The sequence below is a fragment of the Adiantum capillus-veneris genome, chromosome 9 (genome assembly GCF_014529385.1).
Source record: "Adiantum capillus-veneris isolate H3 chromosome 9, ASM1452938v2, whole genome shotgun sequence".
Classification (NCBI taxonomy): domain Eukaryota; kingdom Viridiplantae; phylum Streptophyta; class Polypodiopsida; order Polypodiales; family Pteridaceae; genus Adiantum; species Adiantum capillus-veneris.
In genome coordinates, this window is record NC_140939.1 from 116,119,181 (window position 1) to 116,128,614 (window position 9,434).

Genomic DNA, 9,434 nt, shown 5'->3' on the forward strand with positions numbered 1-9,434 from the left:
CTCCAAGCTTGTGAGAGTGAAAGCCTACACCAACACTCTTGGCTATGGAATGCAAATCCAACCAAGAGTCATGCTTGAATGCTTAAGCTTGCCATCTTCTCCATCTTCATTATTATGCTATTATGTATGATAGCAAGAAGAGGAATGATAAGTGTGGAACTATTTCTTTCTCCTATGGAATGTTTCTTCTTCCTCTTCCCTATCCTCATTCCCCGCTAGCTCTCTCCACCTTCAAAGGTGTTTGAGTCCTTGGGACTGAGGCTTGGGATAGTTAATGCTTTCTACAAGTTTATGTTATGCTTATGATGCATGAAGCTTTCCTTCTTCATTGCATCACGTAGGTCACAAGGAACACAAAGATTGTATTGTACCAAGTCTCTCTTGATGGGAGAAACTATAATACAAATGCCTATTGAAGGGGGGACCGGCTCCATATGAATCCGGTCCTCAACTATTGTCATGTTCTCTAAACTCTCTCTCTTGCAAAATTATTGTTCATGCAAAGTTAACTAAGTACCATGTTTATGTTGCTACCATCGATTAAGTTCACGCGCTATGCTCACATAGTAGTCTCTCAAAAGTGCTTCACCTAATTTTTTACTCCGCTACTCTCAAAGCTCATAGGCCATTTCCATTACAAGCCCCTGATATGATGTGCATCCATAAGATGCATATAATGTAGAGCTTATAAAAGGTTTTATTTGCATGTATGATAGATATAGAAAATTTGAGTATTATTATAGTTATTAGGTGCTATCACAACTGAAACTCTACACCAAAGCATCCTTTGTATGGCAATGGTATACCACAATTATCTCGTTTGTTTCCTAAGAATTTTGACATTTTTGCATGGAGACGTGAACAATGTCAATCATGAATAAAAAAATTTGGTGTTTGAAGGTTCATTGGTATTGCAGTTGGGGTTATTTGTTTTCAAAAAAGGCATCAAAATCTCAACTCTAAGTGTTCTCTTCCATTTTAACTATGATTGCATATCTCTGGAATTTATACTTTCATAATTTATAGACGTTTTACAGGTTTTTCATCTCATTATGTGAGAATGCTGAAAGTTTGTGGCTTATATATACATAAATGAGTAGATTTGTGTGGCTCTTTTATGCATGCCTGCAAGTGATTGAGAGCTTATGTTTTGCTAGAGATTTAAGAGTGATCAAAACCATGTGCCTTTGTCGATGGGAGTAAAGATTCTTTTGCTAGAGGGATTGGCTATGATATATGTTTGGGTTACAAGATGGCTTGTGAGGACCTATCTCTTCTATTTAAGGAGTGCCCAGGATTGGCAGGGAAAACTTGCAAATGGGTACAAAAGACATGGAAAACACGGTTCTTCGAGAGACTTGTTCCTTGGAGGGGTGGTGATTGTATGCATGCAAATTTTTCTACTTTAAACAAATCTAGAAGGCTAAGAATTGTTGAGTGTTTGAGAATGATCTTTCAATTGCTAGCTTCACGGAGATCATTCAAGAAAGCAAAGAATTGATTGCTTCCACTGGTAAAAGGAAGGAGTTGGACGAGTGGTGTAGGGACATTAACATCGTACTAACGGATTAGGGCTAACCAGAATATGGGTAGCTGTTTGCCTCATGGTGATGCTTGGTAGCTTATCGATGTGATACAAAATCCCTCAAGGCTTGATACGAGTTTGAGGTTACTTTGTACACTTATTTTGGAGAATACAATACATCCACTCACAATTTTGAGTTTGCAAAAAAAAAAAAAGTGAAACGGTCATGATGGCTTTCTAAAACAATAAGAAAGTGATTAAATCATTAGGTTAAGTCTAACTAGAATTATAAGGTGAAACAGTGTTCAAGAATGTCTCTTTTATTTATTAAGAGATCGAGTGTCCTCCTTGCAAAGAAGCAAACCAAAAATACTATTAATTTTTTTGAAATTTGTAGGATTTTTGAACTAAGTTTTGACATCCTTGCATCGGTTTTTCTTCTCTTTATCATGGTTTGCTCATTAGAGTGTGTGTGTGTGTGTGTGTGTGTGTGTGTGTGTGTGTGTGTGTGTATATATATATATATATATATATATATATAAAACTCATTAATATATATATATAAGTATATATATATATATATATATATATATATATATAAGTAGATAAATATATTTATATATTTAATTAAAAACTCATTAACATTTATTATATATATTGTGTGTATGTGTGTGTTTGTGTGTATATATATATATATATATATATGTATGAACTTACTAGAATTATGCAAGGTGAAGCTTCACTTTATCATTCTAAAAGAATAAAATGCAAGAGAAGTCAAACCATGCGAGGAAGGTGAGGAAGTGAAATGAAAGGTGAAATAGAAATATCCATTTAACATTTAAGATATTTAAGATAAGTATGCCAATCATCATGAAAACATTAAGAGTATGCCTAACCCCACACTCCTCTAAGGCTTCTTTTAAAAAGCCAAAAAAGTAAGCTCTAATCCACATATTCATAAGTTCTCCATCATGTGCACTATGCAAGAGTCTATCTTTTGCTATTATGTTGATTTTGGCCTAGTTGCACTAGTGATATCTAATCAGATAATTAGTTCCACATGAAAATTGTATTTTCTTTGACAAACTTCTAAATACGCTTCTTGGGATTTTGCCTATGATTACGTCCTTAGTTTTTTTTGGCCCAAGATGCTTGTCGATGCTATAAGTACGACCATCAAGCACGCATTAGTACAGGTCCTAGGGTGACAAGTAAATTAAGAATCAAGTATGAATGGAGTAGTTGTTACTATATGTATTGTGTGTCTAGTGGGTCATATTTGGTTCCTATCAATGAGAGAAAGGTGGGCGTTTTTCTTTATTGTGTTTTTTTCAAAGGATACCCTTGAGGGCTGGTTTTTCCCTTTAAGAATACCACGAGGATTGGTATGACCACATGTGTAATAGACTTGGTTAATAAAGATACACAACTATGCTTAAAATTATACAAGAACAATTTAAATTCAATTCAATTCAAAGTCACTCATTGGTTCAATTCAAACAAAACCTTACAAAACATCTAATCTGCATTGTAAAAGTCAACGGTAAGATTTATAATGCACAGTAAGGATAAGTCTTTTTTTTGTGGATAATATTGAGGAGCCCAAAAAATTACAAGGTTTTGTCATGCTCATGTTAAGCCATGACAACATCCAGTGATCATAATTACAACGGCTATCAGGGCAGCCACCCCTACCACCCCGCCTCCACATCCTTGATACACAAGGTCCATACTCTTGTCATTCTGAGATCTTTTATTTACCGATGGCCAAGATTTGCCCCCATCCTAGGCATTCCATCTGCTGACAACAAGGCACAAGTAGTCCTAGACCAATCCTCCGAGTGCTGCTTGCACACGAGTGCCCATATTAGCACTTTGCTTTCTTGTATAACTTCTGCGAAGCTTGCCACCTCAAATCCTCTTTCAAAACACGGCGGTTCCTTGTCTTCCATACATTATGAAAGAAGAAGTATCTGACGATCTGAGTGCTGATGAGGAGTGCAGGACTACCTGAATTTTTACCTCCAAGGTATAGGTCAGTCTTGAAAAAGCTAATTTTCCATGTTCTTTGGACCCACTTGCAAACTTTCCCTGTGAGGCCTTTTATAGCTGGGCAGTCCATGAATAGGTGGGCCAGATCTTCACTAGCTAACCTGCACCCCAAGCATCAACCTGACCCAATCCCTCTCTCCTAGATCTTCACCCTCGTCGGTAGAGCACCCCAAATAACCTTCCATAAGAAAACCTTCATGTACTGCAGAACCTTTGGCTTCCATATGTTCTCCATTACATGCTCCTACCTTTCCTCCGGCCATTGCTTTTTCCATACCTTGTTAAGGGGGCTAGACCAATTCTTCTTTTGCATCATTGTCTGATAAATGCTTTTAGTATGGGGTTCCCATAAGAGACTCCTTCTAGGCCATTTCCAGGCATTCCAGTCCAACTCCGAATCACAGATTGGCATCACTATATTGTCAAGCTCTTTCATCACTTTGCGGACAAGCAAGACCTCCAAGCTATTAAGTTGGTACTAGGCAACCATAAGGTCAATGGTTTTCCAAGTCTTGTTGACACTGTCCCAGAAGTGCTCCAGTCGGTTCAAACCCTTATTATTCAGCCTCCTGGCTATCTCAATCCAATAGGGAGTTTGTGGTGGACCTACAACTTTGGAGAGCTAGGGGGACTAATGCGGGATGGAGTTCTTGAAGTATCTGGTTTCTTTCCCCCACTTTAAGACACATGCTGCTCTATTGCATTTTCTTACCAATTCCTCTGAGCCGCCCCTTAGTCTTAGAGTAGACCACGTCGGGGCTAATAGTTGTTCATGAACCTCTACCCCTCTCCACTTTCCACCTTTTGAGCCAAGTTTAGCTGCTTCTATCATATCTCTGATCATGATAGCCCAAGCTTGATCTTGTTTATCCAAGGAGACAACAAATTTGGTGCAACAAGCTTCTGCATGGGCCACAGGGTTGAGAATTTCGAGGTCTCCTTGATTCGTCGATCGAACGATTGATTCCCAACAGGCCCATTGCCATGTCCTAGAGGATTTCGTGTTGTTTTTCATAAAAACCTTTTTACTAGTTTTAAGAACTCTTTCTAGTGTCACTTAGCCATCTTGAGAAGTGGGCTAGTGAAGGCAATATAAGGAACCATAAAGGCATCCATCACTTTTAACTGACTTGGGAATGGTAGAAGAGCATACTCCCACCTACTCATTTTTGTTTTGATTTTTTCAAGCACCCACTCGAATCTTTGTTTGTGAGTTACGTCCACCCCCAAGGGGGCTCCCAGATGTCTAAAGATATTCACTTTTAACTGACTTGGGAATGGTAGAAGAGCATACTCCCACCTACTCATTTTTGTTTTGATTTTTTCAAGCACCCACTCGAATCTTTGTTTGTGAGTTACGTCCACCCCCAAGGGGGCTCCCAGATGTCTAAAGATATTCCCTTTTTTGACAATCTCCCCTGACCAGACAGAAGGGTCAAATGCGTCATGTTCCGATAGGGAAATCATCCTTGACTTCTCTATATTACACTGGGACCCCGAAGCTACTGAGAACATTTGTACAATCTCCAGAGCTTTTCTAATGACCTGGGGGCACGCCTTCAAGAAGAGGAGGGAATCATTTGTATAAAGTTTTGATAAGAGTTGGCTATTTCCTAGTAAATCAAGGCCTTGCACCTCCCCTCGTTTAGCACTAGCTTCGAGCGTTGTGATTAGAGGATGTGATCCTATGGCAAACAGTAGGGGGGTTAGAGGGCATCCCTATTTAATAGACCTTTTGACCTCAAAAGAGCCCACAATTCTATCGTTGAATAGGAGCTCTGACTGGCTTCCAACCCCCATTACACGAACTAGCCGACACAGGCGCGGCCCAAAGCCTAGAGCTTCCATGACGGCTTCTACATATGTCCATGTTATTCTGTCATAAGCCTTGTCCAGGTCCAACTGCAGCAGAATGCACTCCTGCTTTCTGACAGTTGCGTATTCTATGCCCACCATTGCTGCCAAGATGTTATCGTAAATGGACCTTCCTTTTATGAAACCATGTTGATGGGGGGAGATGATCTTGGTTAGCAAGGGGGCTAGTCTGAGGGCCACTGCTTTAGCTACAATTTTGTAGGCCACAGACATCATCATTATAGGGTGCCAATGTTTCAATTTAGAACAATAGATCTATTTTGGGATGGGCTTGATAAGCCCTCTCTTCACACTTGTCTCCAACAACCCTTTGACCATGGCTTTATTGGCCAAACTTGTGATTGGGGCCTTGAGATCATCCCAAAATTCTCTATATAATTCCACCATCATCCCATCCCAACCAGGGGACTTTTCCTTGCCAAGGGCTTGCAATGCTATTGAACATTCGTCTTTGGAAAATGCCCGTTCCAAGTTATTAGCTTCTGAGTGGGGAATTTCTTTCTTGACACTCTGAAGTAAGGTCCCTCTGGCTTCTTCCACCTCTTGGGACTCGGTCTCTGGCCGTCCAATGATTTGACTAAGATCAACATCAGACCAGCCAATTTCATCCTGGTTATGAATTGTTGTCCCTTTCTCATCATCGAGCAAGCAGACGTGGCCTAGGCTCTTCTTTATTTTTAAAGCCCTAAAAAACTGAGCTTGATTGGAGGCTTCCGGTTGCAGAAAAGTCTCCCTAGAGAGAAGTCTAGCCTTTTTTATATCTTCTAGCTGCTCATTAGCAAGGTTCAATTTGGCTTCAAGCCATCATTTGTGTTCGATCTTAGTAGCATGCCCATTGGATTTTATAGAGGTAAGCAATTGTACCTCCGCTGTAAGATGCAAAATCTAATCCTCCCTAGCTTGCTTGATTCGAGGGTCCGAGGTTTTGATTGCTTTCTGGATGCTCCAAGCAAAGAGGTCTCACACATTGTGTTTGTTGAGGTCGACATCATTTTTTAGCTTACCCAGTACTTTCTTGGTTAGATTCTGGAAAAGAGGGTCTTTGAATAGGTGCACCCCTGTTACCAACAGTTTTTTCTCATCTCTTGGGGCCTGCTCCTTTTCTTTATTCTTCTTAAAATGTATGTGTAGAGGAATATGATCCGAGAGGATTGTTGTTGGGACTACCTTCATTTCCATCGTCGGTATCCAGTTAGCTTGGTGCGAGCAATAGCATCTGTCCAGTCTAGAGGCAGTGGTGGCGTACTGGAGGCTTGTGTAGGTGAACCCAAGAGTGCTGTTCCATGGGCCAACTTCCCATAAGTCTATCATTGCCCACTTTTCGCACAAACTTTGCCATTTAGACCTTTCTGAGCCATTAAACACACTGGAGATCTTGTTCTATCCTTGCTCTTTTCTACCATATTAAAGTCGCCAACCAACAACCACTCCCCTTCGATAGGGGTATCTCTGAGATGCATCCACAGTTTAGCTCTATCCTTTTCATTGCAAGGGCCGTACACATTCACAATGGTGAGGGGATGCCCTTCCCATTTGATTCTAATCCCTAGGATTATGTCGGATGGGTGGTTAAGAACCAACTTCGGCTCCAAGTCTCTATTCACAATGCTAAGGACGCCACTGAAGCCGTTATTTCCTCCTCCATAGAATAAAAATTTCTTTCCTAAGCACCTGCTTTCTCTTGCAATGGGCATCTAGGTGGTGTTCCTAGATGGCCCAAAAGTTGATTGTCCTCTCCTTTTTTATTTCCTCCTAGAATAGGGTACTCTTCTTACGGGTTTTCAACCCCTTTACGTTCCAAGATTGGATAGTGAGGGACTCCATCATTAATACGGGGTTTATTGGGATAGAGGTACGAATTCTTCAGCATCCGAATCATCCCCCCCCCCCCCCCCCCCCCCCCCCCCCCCCCCCCCCTTATCCTTAGTCTCAGGAGAATCCGAGGGTTCCAAGTCAGAGGATTTATTTTCTTGCAGTGCTGCAAATGGATTGTGCAGAGGGACAATGAACTCCCCTCCCTTTGAAGGGGTGGAGGATGAAATAGATCCTTTCACCTCCAGTGTTGTGACAACTTGCAGCACTTTAGAGTCTCTTGCCACTGCCTTCACTCTTTTGGATCTTTTCTGACCAGGGACTTGGACAATCGTCGCCATTGTCACTGTCATAAATTTGGGGTAACAGCAGGAGTAATGATCCTATTATTATTGCTTGTACCTTCAGAAGCTCATTGTATGGGAATCGATTCCTCCATAATACTTTCCCGCATCTTCGTATCCATTTTCTCACATACCATCTCTCCTTCATCCTTCCCTATATTTGTCCCTTCATTATTGTCTCCCTGCTTCTCCAGCCCTCCCATCAGGGATTCCATTTTATTGGGGGCCTGTGCTGGCGGAGCTATAGTACCATTAGAATTCAAGGGGCAATCCTTGGCCAAGTGACCAAAATTGTTGCATTTAAAACATGCCCCAAAGTATGTTCCAAAGTTTAGCGGAATGGTAACAAGCCCAGCTCCGACATTGATAACCATGCTTTTAGATGGCGTTTTAGACACATCCCATCCTATACAAACCCTGTTTGAGGTTTTGCCAAACCCTCTCTTGCTCGCTATAAATAAGGGAGTGCCTAGTTGGCTAGCAAGCATCCTGAGATTATCCCACAGTCAGCTAGGTAGTCCCACAAACTCAACCCAGACCGGATGAAACGCTTGCAAAGATTCAGCTGAGTCGAAGATTGGCTCCCAAGGCACCACACATACCATAGTCCTATTACATACTAGGGGCCCTTTGTCAAGGATCTTTTCCACATGGGAGGCCTCTTTGAATCTCACTGAGCAAAAGCCTTTAGCTAGGTAGGAAGTACTTTCAACTGCTCCTACATGACTAAGAATTTGAGGGCCTTGAAGCCATTGGATCATCTCAAACCTATTTGGGATTCTTCCACTAAACCCAAATACAAGCGTCAGCTTAGCTTGTCTGGCTAGCTGTTTTTAATTAGTGCTGGTGGAATTGCTACAATAATAGCCTCGACAACCTCCACCTGCTGTGGCAAAGACTTTTTTAAAGCAGAGAAGTCTTGATCTGCCAACCCGTCTTCTACCAGCCCACTGAATTCTGAATCGGTGCAAGTTCTTTTGTTGTTTTTAGGGCCATCCTCAATCATTTTGTTGACTTCCAAGAGCTCTTGTTGAAGTCTAGCTTTTGCATTCTGCAGGTTTTTGATATCTCCTTCACTTGACATCCCTTCTGCTAAGCCTTTTCCATAATCCCTAGAGTTAGGCCCCTTGAGTATGCTAGCAAACGATATACCTGGCCTGCAAGTAGCCGATGCACTTGATGCTTTATTTACATTCGCACAGATGGGACCCTGAGGAACCCCGTCTTTAATGGTTTTTACCTCGAATTTGAACCCTTGCGCTGAGCCCAATTTATTTCCTGTTTCCTCAAAGGAAGCTTTTTTAGTCGGGATATTTTTGACCTCTTTCATAGTTGAAACCTTTGACTGACATTTCCGTGTCATGCATCGGTCTCAAGACCGAGCCACCGCCTACATCCATTGGCATAGCTAGCTCCATTTCGGACCTTTTCCCCGCCGCTAACATCTGTGAAAACTTGACGATGTCCTCACTTGCGATCAGAACGTCGAGTTCCATTAGCAAGTGCCACGGAATTACACCACTTGGTTAAGCTGAGGATCTTGAATGCCAAAGGCTCTATCAACCAAGTAGTGACCTCCTCTTTTTTTACACAAAAAGTTAATAATCTGTTAGGAATGCTAAGGCAAAAGTTCCAATAAGGGTTTATTTTCAAGGCTAAGGTATCTAAAGTGTAAAGTCAAAGTTACTTGTCTATTTTTCCATTCTAAGGTAGAAAGAAACTTCAATTCTCAAATTTGAATTTTTTCTTTTCCCTGAAGGCCATTTGAAGGTGGCTCTTCTTTGTATTTTGAAGGTAAAAAAGGAACTCTCTTTTTTTTCCTA